Source organism: Vicugna pacos, chromosome 23 (assembly GCF_048564905.1).
Source record: "Vicugna pacos chromosome 23, VicPac4, whole genome shotgun sequence".
NCBI lineage: Eukaryota > Metazoa > Chordata > Mammalia > Artiodactyla > Camelidae > Vicugna > Vicugna pacos.
In genome coordinates this window covers 30,913,125-30,928,970 of record NC_133009.1, presented here as the reverse complement: position 1 = coordinate 30,928,970, position 15,846 = coordinate 30,913,125, and the positions used below count along the sequence as shown (strand labels likewise).

The 15,846-nt window shown below is 36.2% G+C and overlaps 1 protein-coding gene and 1 non-coding gene across 3 annotated transcripts in view; one reads left to right on the top strand and one right to left on the bottom strand.

Moving 5' to 3' along the window:
- The window catches only part of BRINP3 (BMP/retinoic acid inducible neural specific 3), a 335,533-nt gene that overhangs the window by 133,014 nt on the left and 186,673 nt on the right, over positions 1-15,846 (top strand). The gene's annotated exons all lie outside the window — the stretch shown is intronic.
- On the bottom strand, positions 4,116-4,180 carry LOC116285276 (small nucleolar RNA SNORD29). Its single transcript, XR_004194941.1, has one exon. It is a non-coding gene; the product is annotated as a small nucleolar RNA SNORD29 (small nucleolar RNA).

The following is a 15,846-nucleotide window of genomic DNA, read 5'->3' as shown; positions in this document are numbered from 1 at the left end:
ATACTTGAGATAAATTATTTCTCCAGCCTCATTCTTCTAAACAAGTGAAGGGCAGATTGGAACAAGTCAAAAAATATTGAGTTTAATAAGATCTTCATAGAAACAAAACTATCAAACCGTGGAATTATATATCCCAAAGTACTGAAAATATTAAAGTCACATAAAATTAGAATGGAGATGGGAGCTCAGCTAAAAATGAAGAAAGATTCTTAGGGAGAGATGCAAAGACAGGTATTACTGTATTGATTGTAAAATCCAAGAAGTCTAGCTTTAAGGTCCAGCTTAAGATAATCAATCTGAGCAGACCTTCTCTTGTCGAATTTTTTACCAATATAAAGAAAGTGGGAAGGTGTATCTTCTTTGCTTTATTTGAATAGTATTTTCATTCATTGTTTCAAAAATATATTGAGCATTTAAATGCCAGTCTTTGTGCTCAGAACTGATTTTTGCTTACACGTGAACTCTGCCTGCATGGAGGAGGGAGACCAAATGTAACAGATAAATTATTTTATGACACAAGTAACAGAAATAGAAATATCAATCAATTGTAGCAAGAACAAAACAGGGCCAAAGATTTTGTCCATTGAGAACAATAAAGATTTTACTGAGGAGGAATTAAGGTCAAAATGTTACAAGGTAAGTATGATTTAAACCTGCAAAAGTAAGGAAGAGGGATGTCAGGGAGGGGAATGAAATGGGGAAAGGCATGGCTGTATGAAGGCGTGTGCTATATTTGGAAAATGGAAATGGTTCAATGTGATTTTTTTTTCAAAGTGACTTTCTAATGAACTAAGAAACTAATGAGTGGCAGAGAGAGCGCAAGTGAACATTCAGGAGCAGGTCGTTGATGGAACAAAGGACTTGAGGATGGGACAGGGAGTTAGAGCTCATACAGGGTACAAAGTAAGAGGACATTGCCACTTTCTCTGAGGCAGGTGGGCAGAAAGGACTCAGAGGGACCGTTTGCAGACAGCTGGAAAAATGCAGGTAAGGAATATGAGCGGCTTTCTCCCTAATGTCCCCGATTTCTGCTATAAAATTGAAAGCGAGACCATTTGTGGACAATGCGGGAGCTCTGTGGAAGTTTGAGACAAGTGAGAAAAACTGAGGACAGCTGACCGACCCTGGAGATGTTTGAGATTGGGAAAGTTGTGATGCTAGCCACATCCATTTTTCAGCCTAAAATTCAGCAACAATTACTATGTGCCCTGCTTCAGCTAAAGATCCTTAGATGGGCTGCTGTGGAGAGCAGTTGCTTTTTGAAAGGCAAGATTTTAGCAAAATGAAAGACAATCGAACCATTAACAATGAACAATTTTTCTATATTGACCCCCTTTTTTTGCTTATATTGAGCACAAAAGAATGCTTAAATTGGTGAATTCAGAATGTATTTAGCATAAGCCCAGCAATTCTTTCAGAACTTACATTCAGGGTGAATATTATCATTAATATGTTTTTGCCTAAAAATACAATGGAATTCAGATTTTAGTGATCCCACACTGTGATTCTTAAGCTTTATAATGCTGAGTTTGTCAGGATTTATGAACATGATCACTCTTCTATCTGAAACGACCTTGTTTAGGGACCTTGTCTCTTTTTCCCTCACCCGTGTCCCCAGTGCTCAGAACATTTCCTGAAACTTAAGTGCTCAAGAAATGATTAAAATGACTGTAACCATAGCTGTGTGTTGATGATTTTGGCAAGTACGGATTCATCCCTGAGCTCCAGAACGAAGTTTCAGATGATATGGTAGATCTCACCTCCTCTGAGACGTCCCTAGTGCCTCAGGCTTGTAAATGAAAAAATGAACACCCTGTGTTCCAAAACTCACTCATTATCTTGTGTGTCTCTGTATCAGCACCATCCGCTTTCTAATTTCTTAGAATAGTAGCATCAGAATTTTTTTTGCCTTTCCCTTTTGTACTCTCAGGTTATAGTGGCCAAATCTTACAGATTCAAATACTTACTGATTCTCTTATTTCTTTCTTTATTCCTGCTGCAACATGATGTTACTTATTATCTTTTATTTGGTCTATTAAAATAGGCCCTAGAAAATTTTCCATCCTATGATTTCTAGATTTCTGCATTCATCCTTCATGTGGTCACCAGAGCCATTGTGGCTTAGTGCTGCCAGAACACAAGCTGCTCACCACAGCCGTCTCCCAGTATCCACTGCGGCCTGGTTCCAGGACTCCTTGTGGACACCAAAATCTGGATGCTCAAGTCCCTTTATAAAACGGCACAATATTTGCATATAACCTGTGCACATCTTCTTGTGTACTTTAAATCCTCTCTGGATTACTTACAATACCTAATACAATGTACATGCTTTGTAAATAGTTGTAAATACAGTATAAATGCTATGTAAATAGCTGCTATGTAAATCTGCTGTTCAAGCAAATTCAAAGTTTGCTTTTTGAATCTTTCTGGATTTTTTCCCCTCAAGCGTTTAAAATCTGTGGTTGGTTGAATCCAGGAATGCAGGACCCCTGGGTAGAGACGGCTGACTGTCTGTATCCCGTGCTGTTCTCTCAGGTGTTAGTGTGTTACTTCTTTCCTGAAGCAACTTCCCTTCCATCTGCTCCCTACCTGGCGTTTCCCCCCTGCCTTCCAGAACATCTGACTTCATAGTAAATAAACATCCCACACAGTAGCTTCTTTACCCTCTACGGATGTAATGCACACCTAGCACACCGCCGGAGCGCGCTCCCCTGCCGCCAACTCAAGGAGGAGAAGCTGATTCTCACAAACCCTTCCTTACCTTAAATTCACTCCCTTCCACCACTCCCGTATGATTACTCCCTCGCTGTCAGCATCTCCTCTGCCCTTGAATAAAGCCATCTGCTGTTTTAAAGCTTAAACCATCAGACCATCTTCCCCCTGCCTCCTCTTCATAAGATATTGGCCGAGAGGTCATTTCACGACATTTACTCAAGACTGTATCACCAGGCTCCATACATGCTTCTTTAAGTCTTGACTGTTATCTTGCGCTAATTTAAACATCCATTTGGGCCACGTACATCGTATACTAGTCTTTAACTGCTCTACATTTTCATGTGTAATGACATTCACCTCCAGTTTACTTGAACAGCCATTTTCTTGGTCACATTCTTGACTTCATCTTGACCTAGAGCTGTTCTCCACTGGAAATTCTAACTTGAGCCACCTGCACATTGGTCAACACATCGATCTTGTATTAAGCAGCATGCCCATACTCTTTTCTATGAGACTCTGTCTCCTTCTCATTCACACTTCTCCTGAAGCAGCTTGACTCATCTTCAGCTCAAACATCACTTTTTCTCAAGACAGTCTTTACAGTCTTTCTGGAATCTTACCTTAAGTTCAGTCATTCTTCTTCTGTTTTTTGCATGGCGATGTTCCTTCAGATTTTACTATAATTATATGTGATTGTTTTAGCACTAGAATACCTATTGGGCTGGAGGCAGGGGCCCTGTGTTTCGTTTCTTCACAGTCTTTAGACCTTCTTTCACGGTCAACTTCTCGCTAATGCTTGATTACCCTTCCCTTTCACTCTCTACTCCTAAATCTTTAACACTAGTGTTACCTTCCTAAATACAAACTTTTGGCTGCTTCTCTGCTTATAAGTTTTAAATTTTCATTTTACCCCTTGCTTTTTTACATTCTATTTTTGCAACTATATTTTCTTTCCCTCTTTTCACTTCCAATAATATTAATAAAAACAAGAATAATAATCAACATACTCTCAGCTCTGATTCCTGCACATGAGTTTCCTTCAACTGGTAAAACATTTTCTCCATTTTGCATCTCTTCTAGCTTTGAAGTTTAGAAAATCTTTTTAAAGGGGCTGAAGTGATTGCGTGCTAATTGCAACAGCCAGCTTGTACCAAGAAATAACTGAAAAATTCCCTTTTGATGTCCTCCAAGACTCTTTACTCCATTATAGCACCTTGCTTTTTCTTCAGGCCTTTAAGCTCAGCTTGGACTTGAGCAGATACCTGGCTTACAGGTGTCAGCAAATCATTCTTGGGCTCCAGACCTACAAGCAGGTCTCTGGTAACAGTGGCCAAGGAAAGACAAAACTGTGGGTGATAAAAAAAAGTTCTTTACACACGAGCTCTCCTCACTCTTCTCCAGTTTCTCAGATATTCAGGTTCTTACTCTGTAAGTCACAGTGAGCTAGTTTGATTCCTCATAGAAATGCCGTGATTCTTATTAGTACATTGAAGGTCTCAGTACAGGGGTTTGTAATAGTCTTCTATTGCTGCTATAACAAATTACTGTAAACTTGATAGCTTAACGCAACACAAATGTATTATCTTGTAGATCGGGGGGCCAGAAGTCCAACATGGGTCTCCTACTAAGATGAAGGTGCCAGTAGTGCTGCATTTATTTTGGAGGTTCTAGAAGGAAATGAATTTCCTTCTCTTGTTTCGAGAGGGCGCCAGCATCCCTTGCTATGTGGCCACATTCCTCCATCTTAAGCCCACATGGCCAGGCCAAGTCTTTCTTATGCTGCCATCTCTCTGATTCTCTCCTCCATTTTTAATGATCCTTTTAGTTACTTTGGGCCCCTCCCAGTTAATTCAGGATAACCTCTCTATCTTAAAGTTAGCTGAGTAGCAGTCTGATTTCCCCTTTGCCACATAACCTACTCACAGTTTCGGGAGAGTAGACTGTGGATGTTTGGAAGTAGGGGCAGTATTCTGATTATCCCAGACTTTATTTCTCCCAGAAATCTTCCCTTACTCCCTAGTCCAGATTATTATTCTTCACTTTTGTTCCCAAAGATGCATCTATTTCTAAAATTCAAATATCACTTATTATACTATAGATCAGAGCTTAAATATTTTTATCTCTACTGCTAGGCTATAAAGTGCTTGATGGCAGGGGCTGCGTCTGCATTACCCACTGTTGTTATGCCTATACATATAGGAGTTCCTCTAGGAATAAGCTAAATGAATGAATGAATAAATTGCACAGAAAGCTTAGACCTGAGGTTAGAGGACCAGGTTAAGTCTTGGCTCCACCAACTGTAAGCTAATGAGATGGAAACCAGTTATTATCTCAAGTCTCCATTTCTTTATCTACAAATAACACAAAATATTATGTGCACTACCTTTCAAAGTTATCAAATTAGTAATATGAGCTAAAACATGTATGCCATGTTAATTGATAAGCATGCTAATGTGAAATGATGTATTATTAAAACATAAATTGAATCTTTTTACTTCCTTTTTCAAAGGCCTAAGCATAAGGTTTAGTCTAGAAAAAATTTCAAATTTGATAGCATTTTATTAAGAGCCTCCATGACCTGGCCCGAATTGACCTTTTTGAAACTGTTTCAAATCATATCCCATGGTCATCTCTCTTTTTTCTTCCAGTCAATTTGTAGTAAACTCTATGCCTAAGTCATGTCATATTTGATCATTCTCTATAAAATGACATTTTATTACATTTCACTGTAAAATGTCTTTTCCAAGAATACTCATGGCAACTGCCCACTGTATTCTCCAACTGTAACGGCAACATGAGTGGCACGGATAACATTTACATTATTTCAAGTATGACACGAGCTTGGTGTCCATTACCTTTCCTGATCTTCACTATGCTTTTCTGAGTCTTTTTCCCATTAATCAAGGGAGAAAACCGGTGAAAGGAAGTTCCCGATGTCTGTACTGTTCCCTCCTTCCCAGAATAATCTTTCCTCATTTCTCATTTACTGAAATATTAATAATCTTTTAATACCTTCCAATGTAATTTATTTTCTTGGTTACCGTTAATTATACCTTTCCCTGCATTACCACAGTGTATTTGTGTGTGTATTTCTTAGGTGTTTTATTCTCCATTAAAAAAGTATATTTTTGATGCAGTTTGATCCCTGATGGAGATCAAGGTTTTAAAATATATATTTTTAAATGTCAAAATGTCTAGCCCAGTGCTCTATATGTACAAGTCTCCCATTGTAGGTTGAAAAAATCAGATCACTTAGGGGAAAAAAAAAGGTCCATAAGTGGACTAGGTGGCTCTTAACATCTCTTCCAGCTTTATTTTATTTTATAAAATTACATTTGATGGAAGAAAGGTCAGCCTAGACATTCAAGGACTTAGCTGTAGTTTTTCTGAATTTGATACTATGACTTGAAAAGTGTTTTATAGACTTAGTTTACGAAGTATCTACATAACAGAGGCATAAAGCTCAAGCAGTAAGAGTCCGTCAAGGTTGGATGAGTCTGGGCCAGAGTCTCACCTTTCTTAGTGTGTATTTGTGTCATTTACTTACTTATTTCCTTCAAACTATTGTACGTCATTTGTAATCTGCAGTCCCCATCTTAACGTGACAATATATGTGTTAAAAGCAATTTGTAGATTAAAAATCAGTATGCAGTGTGAAGTTTGTAATGGATAACAATATTAATTATTGCAGGGGTACATTGGTGACTCTGGAATGAATGTTTTAAACTCATATCAAATAGAATGACAGTTTCACTCAAGCAACAAGCCATATATTCCCAGAATAGGTTATTATATTCACAAGTTGGCAAAGATGTCCAATTAAATGTTAGAGACTATGAGAGAAATAGCCCTTCACATATGATGTGATATTTCCCCCAAGTGTCACTCATATCCTTAGCTATCTCCTTTTCTCTGATGATACAAAATGAGGTTTAATATAAGATTTGGGGTCAATATTTTAGAACTTTAATTTAGGAAATTTTATCTTGCTCTTTTTTCCAAAGTCTTTGTACCTCTCACATCTCTTAGTAACTTTGGAAAGCATCTTTTCAGAAGGAAACCTGAGAAATACTGAAAACACTTCTTAAGGTCTATTTCATTTCCTATTTAGAGACACAGAGACAACTTAAGTATAACTGGATCTACAACTAAGGTATTTTGAATTTAGGAAAAGCTACATTATTTATTTCAACACTCTAGGGTGGGGTAAATGGATACATTTTTTTTTAAATGCTTTTGGGGAGCATATAAACGTATTGTTAGAAATTCTCTATTTAGACTTTTCTTCATGCTTTGATACCATTCCAGGGTTTACTGAGTTCTTTGAAATGCATGTAACTCCCTTTTACAATATCTCTAGATTATAGCTCATTTTCAACTATGTAGGAATTTTGGGGATTATTATTACATTCAGCTTTGCAATAACCCAATTCATAAATGATCATCATTTTCTATTAAGTATTGGCACTGCTTCAAATGTGGTTAGTTACTTAAACATAAAAATGCTTTCATCATTAAATGTTTTCATTTACAAGGTGACCTTCGAAATCGTTATCATGACTGGATTTTTCTGGATGGCCTTGATTTTGAAATATTCTGCCCAATTAAGAGACCATATGCTTTGAATTTATATTCAGAAAAGGTGATCGACATGCCTCTAGGCATGTGAGCGTTCATTCTTCTGGCACCGTCCTTGTACGTTTTGATGTTTTCTATCTTTATAAATGCTTTATGACCCATGGGAATAGACTTTACATTTGTTTTATCCCTCTTCTCTCTTTAGTTCCAACTTCTCTCTCTCATTTGCTCAGTGTCACCAGTTTTTTGTATCTTTATTTTGCCGAAAAGATCAAATAAACTTCTTTTTATATGAGGAAAGCTTGTTTCTTTTTAAAAATAAAACTATGATGATTTAGGCTTTCTCACAGAATAAAAGCAATCTTTATTCTACAGATATACTCAAGATAACAGTAAAATTAAAAGAAACATTTGGTTAATACGATTTTCCAGATTCTGTGATTAACTTATTAACATTACTCTTTGAATCCTCAAAACAAGTATCATTATTTCTGTTTTAGTCCTATGCTTTTTGGCTTCAAACTTCAAACTCTTAATCATTGGACTCTGCTGCCAAACACTGTTTTTGTGTTTTTCCTCCCAAATTTTATTATTTACCTCCTTACAGTCTACCCTTCAGTCACCTAGAATTAATCTCTGTTCCACTGACAGTCCGTGCACTTTCATTATCCATGTCTGTGGATAGAGTCTTTCCCTTAACCTTGAATGCTTTTCTCACATTTTTCATATATGAACATTCTTGTCAGTTTCAAGGCAAAGTTTAAATCCTCTGTCTTCCATGAAGCGTTCCCTGATAATCAAGATTAAAATAAATGGCCTACCTTTTCAAGTCACAAAAATATATGATACTGAAAACTAACACGTGAGACCCTTGGACTTACTGTTTTAGCTCATCGGCACCCTTGCTAGAATTCTGAGTCCTCGAATCAAGAAGAAAGCACAGAGTAATAGAAAATGCTTGGGTTTGGAAATGAAAGGTACGAGGGTTTTAGGTCAGGCTCCAGCGTGAAGAACTCGCTTACCAAGTGAGTGAGAAGTGAGGGAGATGGAGCGTGGTTAGTTCGTTCCTTCCCTAAATTATGGAATCCTGCCCATGGTTAAGGAGATACTTACCTGAGCACGTATTCATTCCATGTGTATTGACCTGAATGATACCCTTCCTGTTGAAAATGAAACAGCCATTTTACAGCGCATCACAGGCTAGTCAATTCATCTACTCTCACCTTGTGTATTTTGGATGACCTGGAGAGGGAACAAGTAAGGATGAGTAACTGTGACTCATATGGTTGACTATGGTTGAGGATGAGCAATTAGAAGCTTTGGGTTAGAAGGTGGAGGCTTCAGGTCTTGTCAAAGAGGATTGTTCTGTGATTATTGAGTTAGAGAAGCTGGAGGAGGGGAAGAAGGCTGAGGAAACAGTAACAAAGGGAACAAGTTATGAGTATTCAAACATGTCAGGCTACTGATACTGATTTTAAATGGCTGTAATGGACGGCGGTCTTGGCTTTTCGAGGACTGCCCTAAACAGCAGTCAGACACTGTTAAGTGTTTTATACATCCTGTCATATTTCTTCCCCCAATATTTTTGGTTGATAAAACATGTCAGAATGGTACTGAAGTTGTTTTTAAGCATGTATAAAAGTGTATCAGCATTGAAAACACCGCAAACATGTATTTCAATTTCATCTTAGTGGACTAGCACTCAGATTACTATCATGATTACAGATTAATGGTCTCAGAAAGCCTGTATGCTTCTGTAAACTTGGATATGAGCTGTCAGAGTTTGTCTTGCCTAAATCAAAAGCCAAGAGGCAATAAAAAAATTCTTGTGCAATCAACTGTCAATTCTTTGCATTCAATATATTCAATCTTCTTCCTTATTAACCCTTCCTATTGTGGGCTTTTGCTTTTTGTTATTTTAAATAGTACAGTCACTTAGAACAGCAATTTTCTTAAAAAAAAAGTGAGTCTCAATATACTAAAAACTAAAGGAAACAAATAAGAGAGAATGTACAGACAACTGGAGGTTGGCTGCATTACCCACTCCATGGCTTCTGGCGGCTGCCCCTGGAGGGACTTCTGTAAAACTGGGCAGAGTTTCAGAACTACTGCACTAGAAGATTAAAATAAAACGCAGGAGATTAATTTCAGGAGTATATTTCATTTTTATCCTGAAGATTAATTTTGAGATTTGAATTCTACTTTCACAACGAGGGTTAACTAACAATAATGTTTTCAGACTGGCAAATTATAACGAAAGTGAAAGATCTTACAGGAGGTACAATTATTTTTTTAAGGAACATGGGGTAACTCCACCTTTATAGAGGCAATCTAGAAAGTATTAAAGGACCATAAAATTAGAGTAATTCCCTTCAAATAATTCTTTGGCAACAAGATCCCATTTTAAAAATTTCTTTCCTCATATACTGAATTCTGTGGTGCAATATAGAGCAAAACACAGAATAAAATTTATGAAATAAAAATCTTGGGTGATGGGTATACCTTGGTGGTAGAGCACATGCTTAGCATGCACGAGGTCCTGGATTCAATCCCCAGTACCACAATTTAAAAAAAAAAAAATCCGAAGACTCTGTAATGAATTGTAAAGACATTGATTTCTATTGTATAATGAAACAAACTATTGTAGTTTTAAAAATCGTAAACAATGAATTTAATACCAATCATACCAGTCATTTGAAACTTTCTCCAAAAATATTTTTTGTTTAACTATAAAAAAAAATCACATATGTGAATATGTTTATGTGGATCCTTCTTTTTTAAAGAGAAATTTATTTTTTTCTAAATAGTTGTAAAATACACATAACATAAAATTTACCATCTTGGCCATTTTTAAATGTACTGTTCAGTGGTATTAAGTGCATTTATATTATTGTGCAACCATTACCACCATCCATCTCCAGAAATCATTTTACCTTGTAAAGCTGAAACTCTACATCCATTAAACAGTAACTCTCCACTGCTCCCTGTACCAGCCCCTGGCAAATACCTGTCTCCTTTCTCTCTGTGAATTTGACTATGGCCAGTACCTCAGATAAGTGGAATCATATCTTTTGTGACTGGAGTATTTCACAGCAGAATGTCAAGGTTCAGCTGTGTTGTAGGATGTGTTAGAATATCCTTCCATTTTAAGGCTGAATAATACTCCATGGCGTGTTTATACCACGTTATCCCCTCATCTGTCCATGGGCACTTGGGTTACTTTCCCCTTTTAGCTATTGCTGCTGTGAACATGAGTGTGCAAATATTTCTTTGAGCTTTAGCTTTCAAGTTTGAAGGGTGTATACCCAGAAATAAAATTGCTGAATCATATTGTATTTCTATTTTTAATTTTTAAAAGGAACTATTATTCTGTTTTCTACAATGGCTGCTGGCTGAATATCCCCACCAACAGTGCACACAGGTCAAAGGGGCTGATTTTTTTCACATCTTCCACAGTACTTTATTTCTTCCTCCCTCCTTCCCTTCCTCCTTTCCTTCTTTTCTTTCTTTCCTGCCTCATGACCTCTCTCCCTTCTTCTTCCTTCCTTCTCTCTCTCTCTCTCTCTCTCCCTTTCTTCCTTCCTTCCTTCCCTCCTTAGTAAGCATCTTAATAGTTAAGAGGTGATATCTCATTATGGGTTTGATTGCATGTTGCTAGTGATTAATGATGTCAAGCATCTTTTCATACTTTTCTTGGCCATTTGTTTATCTTCTAAGGACAAATGTCTATTCAAGTCCCTTGCCCATTTTGTAGTTGAGTTGCTTATTCTTTTTGTTTTTGTTGAATTATAGGAGTTCTTTGTGTATTATGGATATTAACCTCTTACAAGGTACATGATTTTCAAATATTGTCTCTCATTCCATAGGTTACCTTTCACTTTGTTGATTGTATTCTTTAATGAGCAATGTTTTAATTTTTGTGTAGCCCAGTTTATCCATTTTTGCTTTGTTGCCGATGTCAAAGATACAACTTTTGTCTTTATTGATGCTCCATGTTGTATTTTTCTGTTATTACTTTGTTCTCTGTTTTTGTCTCCTTTTTTCTTTCCTGCTTTAATTTGTTATACTGTTTTTTTCTGTCACAGTGTACATCTAACAACTTTTCAGTACTTTGGGGGTTTCTAATGTAAGCATTTGAAGTTAACAATTTCATGCTTAGAACTACTTCAGCTGTGTCCAGTAGTTGTTAACATATAGCATTGTTCAGGTTTAAATATTTTCTTATTTCTACTTTCTAACATTTATATGTTTTGGCTTTTTCAGATTTTTGCTTCTGAAGAATTCTAATTTTCTTGTCAGTTCAACAATTTTAAGAGATTTATTTTAGTCTGGCATATTTAATTATTTTCATGGTAGAGACACTCTACCATTCTGCTGTCACTGGAAACTTTGTTCATTATTTTTAGTTGTTTTTCTGTTACTACTTTAAAGCACAGCTGTAGAGCAAAGGAAAAAAGGAAGCTGTTTCTAGACACAGAATTTTTTTTGGTAGAGATGAGCCATGCTTAGCATTACTGATGACTAAATATTTTAATTACAAAAAAATAGACTTTGAATTGCAGGAGCAAATATTGTAATACTATGATAATAGCTAGTTTAAATTAATACATGATATTTCTTTTTATCCACCAATATTTTAAGTGCATCTATGTAGAAGGCTATTTGAGTATCCAGAGGGAGATGAACACGTAACATACTCACTTTGGAACAGCTCAGACCTCTCTGAAATTTGACTAATAACATTCTCATTTTCAGAGACAATTTACAGATGCTTTAAATATGAGGTTCAGTTTACCACAGTGCATTTAATTTTAAAAAATCCTAAACATGTTTTACTACCAATTATGTATTTTAATTTGTAATTCATATTCTTATTACTCCTTGACTGTAACCATGTCACTTACCCAAGCCTCATTAGGGCTTGGTTTCCAGATCCATAAAGTGACAAGTGCACTAGACAGGACACACCTTACTTTGCACTCTGTGTTTCTCAGGACCCTACAACGTTCGTTGTTGGGGAAATCCGTACTGTCAACTATCATTTTTACTGTTAAGCAAGGCTATAAAATTTGAGCAGTAATAAAGATCAGGGTAATATATTATTATATAAGAGTGTCTTTTATTTAAACAGCCTAAAATTTGATGAATTTAATGCAGAGGCATTACCCCGTCTACCTCTGAGAGACAGCATTTATATAAGCCATTGTTCCTGACCTGGTCTCTCTATCTCAGTCTTGTGCCTAGCTGTACCATTGTACAGTGAATCTTGATTCTCTTGCTAAGACAAGTGAGCTCTGGCACAGAAACCCAGAGGGATTACACAGAAGTCTGTTATGCTACAAATTGATCCACTAGATCCAGGTCATGGCCATTTGTTCTAAAACAGTCCAGCTCCTCCATCACCAGCTTCGGCTTTAATCCAAAAAGAATTCTATCTTTTTTGAAGAGGTAATTTATATTTTTCACTAGGTCATACTGCAGATCAATAATAAAAAACACATCTTTCTGTTTCCTCTCTAACTGTGTCTTTTCATTCCTGTCATTTTGATTCTTGGCCACACTTTTCTCACAACCAGAACGTTTCCGTGGCCTCCAAAGTGGCTTATTTAGAGTCAGGTATCCCCTGGACTCAGAAGGTGTTTGCGAAGTGAAATCAGTCAGACAGAGAAAGACAAATACTGTATGGTGTCACTTACATGTGGAATCTAAAAAAAAATACAACAATCTAGTGAATATAACAGAAAAGAAGCAGACTCACAGACAGAACGAACTAGTGGTTACCAGTGGGCGGGGGAGGGGGCTGTAGGGTGGGCGGGAGGGTGTCACTCGCTACTGGGCGTAAGACAGGCTCAAGGATGTATTGTACAACGTGGTGAAGGGAGCCAATATTTTGTAATAATGTAAGTGGAAAGTCACCTTTAAAACTTTAATAAAAAGCAAAAAAATTTAAAAAGAAATAAGACATAGTGATAATCCAGAAACAACAGCAATGACAAATTCAGGTATCCGTCTCTCTCCCGAGTGTCACCACCGCAATCCTTCACTGCATTTCCCTTACGATTCTGTCGCCCTCCTGCTCGGATGTGTCCCTAGCATTTGTGGGTCACAGAAGAATCCTGTGGGGCAGTTCTGACTTACACACCTTCCGATGGAGCAAGTATTTTAATTTGACTGTGCCTTATTTTCATCATCTATGAAATAGTGAAAATATTTATACGTGCTTTTCAGGGTGATTGTGAGTCTTCAGTGAGAAAATAGATATAAAGTTATGGTCAATTGTAGTTATTGTTTTCACAGAGGATCAGTCGAATATTGCCAAAAAAGTAAACAAGCAAACAAGCAACGTTTGATTGTTAAGTTAGATACATATGATATGATGGTATAGGAAATGTTTTAGAACGTAAGTCCTCATAAAATAACATGACTGACATACTACCTATCTAGAGATGAACGTAATCTTGAGACATTTAAATGTGGACATTTTTTTCCTCCAGAATTATATAAATTTAAAGCAGGAAATAAGAAATATGAAAAAAAAAGACACTCACATGTGCTCGGTTTTATAGCGTAGAAAATTAAGAATCTGAGTGATAGCGTGATTTACTCAAGGTCATTCAACAATGCAGTGCAAAAATGTATGAGTAGAGAATTCTTCCTCCATGCAGGTTTCTTTTTTTTCAACTTTTTCTTTATCAGTTTATTCAATACAGAGTGTTACTTCTCTATTAGATGACTACTTGTTAACTTAATGCGAATGGCTACTTGAATTCCTAACTTGTGGGAAAATTGCATTACCTATAATTTTCTTTTGATTGCTAGTATTTTTTTTTTTTTATTGTAGACTCGGTTGCTTTTTAAAATACCCAGGGGAAAAGAGAGGATACTTATTGTGTCTGAGTCTGTAGTTAGGAGAATGGAGTCATCTTCCACTGATGGGGCAAATCACTGGCGATTTTCCAATTTGCCAGATTGTCACGTGTATCACATGAATAACTGAATAATGAGAATAAGCCAAATCCAGGAGTGTGCATTTTAGTTGGGTGAATTCAGTGCCATCTGGGCTTCTGGCTATACTGACTTTTAACTGACCTGATTCTTTCAGAAGAATCCTAATACCCAATTTATAAAATAGTTATTCAGTCTCCACCCGGAATGAGGAAGGACACTTGTTCAAATACTTAATTTCAATTTTATTTTAAACTTTATAAATGAAATAAATGACTGCTTTTTGGCATTGAAGCTCATTTCTTTTCATTGTCAATTTAATAATCACATAACTATTCAGCCTGATTTCTTAACAGTAATGTGTACTTTCTTACCCCTTTCCTCTCCAGCCTGAATTTCCTATTTATCTTTGTATCACCTAGTGGCTGCCTCCGATTAGAATACATCGGCTTTACCACATTCAATACCACAGTCACCTTAACCGCACCTGAATTATTTCCTTCCTATGAAACGTTTTTGTTAAATTATCATCAGAAGAGTAATTATACAATTTCACTTACGTTTCTATGGACATCAAAATATTAATGTTTCTCCAAAATTCAATTTTAATTATTTTCTGGGGATCTTCTTGGCACAATCTTCTTATTATACTTAAAAACTTCAGTTCCATCTGCTGCTAATACTTAAGCTGGGAAAATTAAAAGATGTTATCTAATGATTAGCATTATCATTACGTCCTCCACCAGTACACAGTAATGCCTTGGGGTCCCCCCCACCCTGTTTTGATGGTAATACGACATCTATTTTAGATGTTAAAATTTTAAATTTATATTTCTCTGAAGTTGGTTTATTGAAGCAAAGACTAGTAAAAGTCTACATGTTCAAAAATATTTTATATGCATCCTCAATTTTGCTTTCTAATGAACACTTAAATAATATTCAGCAGAGAGGAGCTGAATGTATTCTGCATTCTAAGAGCATATTTACATTGTCTTTGAATATGTTCAGTGTTTAACTATTAAAAAGTGTTCTTATTTAGAGGAACTCTGTAGTCCTGAAATTCTTGCCTGTTTCTCACATTTATGGCCTGAGCAAGCAACAAGAGGAATCCTATCTCTGGGAGGCATGGGGAATATTTAAAATGGGAGAAGTAAATAACTAAACCATATATTATATATTATTACTAAGTCTCATACAAAATTTTTTTTTCTGTTCTGCCTGTTGTAACTAGTTTTGTATTTTTTTTTATTGACTTTATTTCTTTTTCACAATGTGAGATTCATTTTCCTTATAAGGTGTTTGATAATCTTTATAACTTTACATTATAAAAAAACCCAAATTGCATCTAACAAATTTATCACCAAAACCACTGTCAACATAGGAAATAGAGAAATATAGATATACAAACCATTCCTCTACAGATATAGAGGGAGAAATGTGGTTTTATATCAGTATTTTACATAATTAAATTGTAAATTTTGTTGGAAAATGCTTGGTTTTGTGTTCCCATTTTAATCTTAACAAATAGCATTTTCTACATAGCTGTGTGACCATTCTATAGATCCTTACAAAACCCCCACCTTTACATGAACATGTAACTCTCCCTCA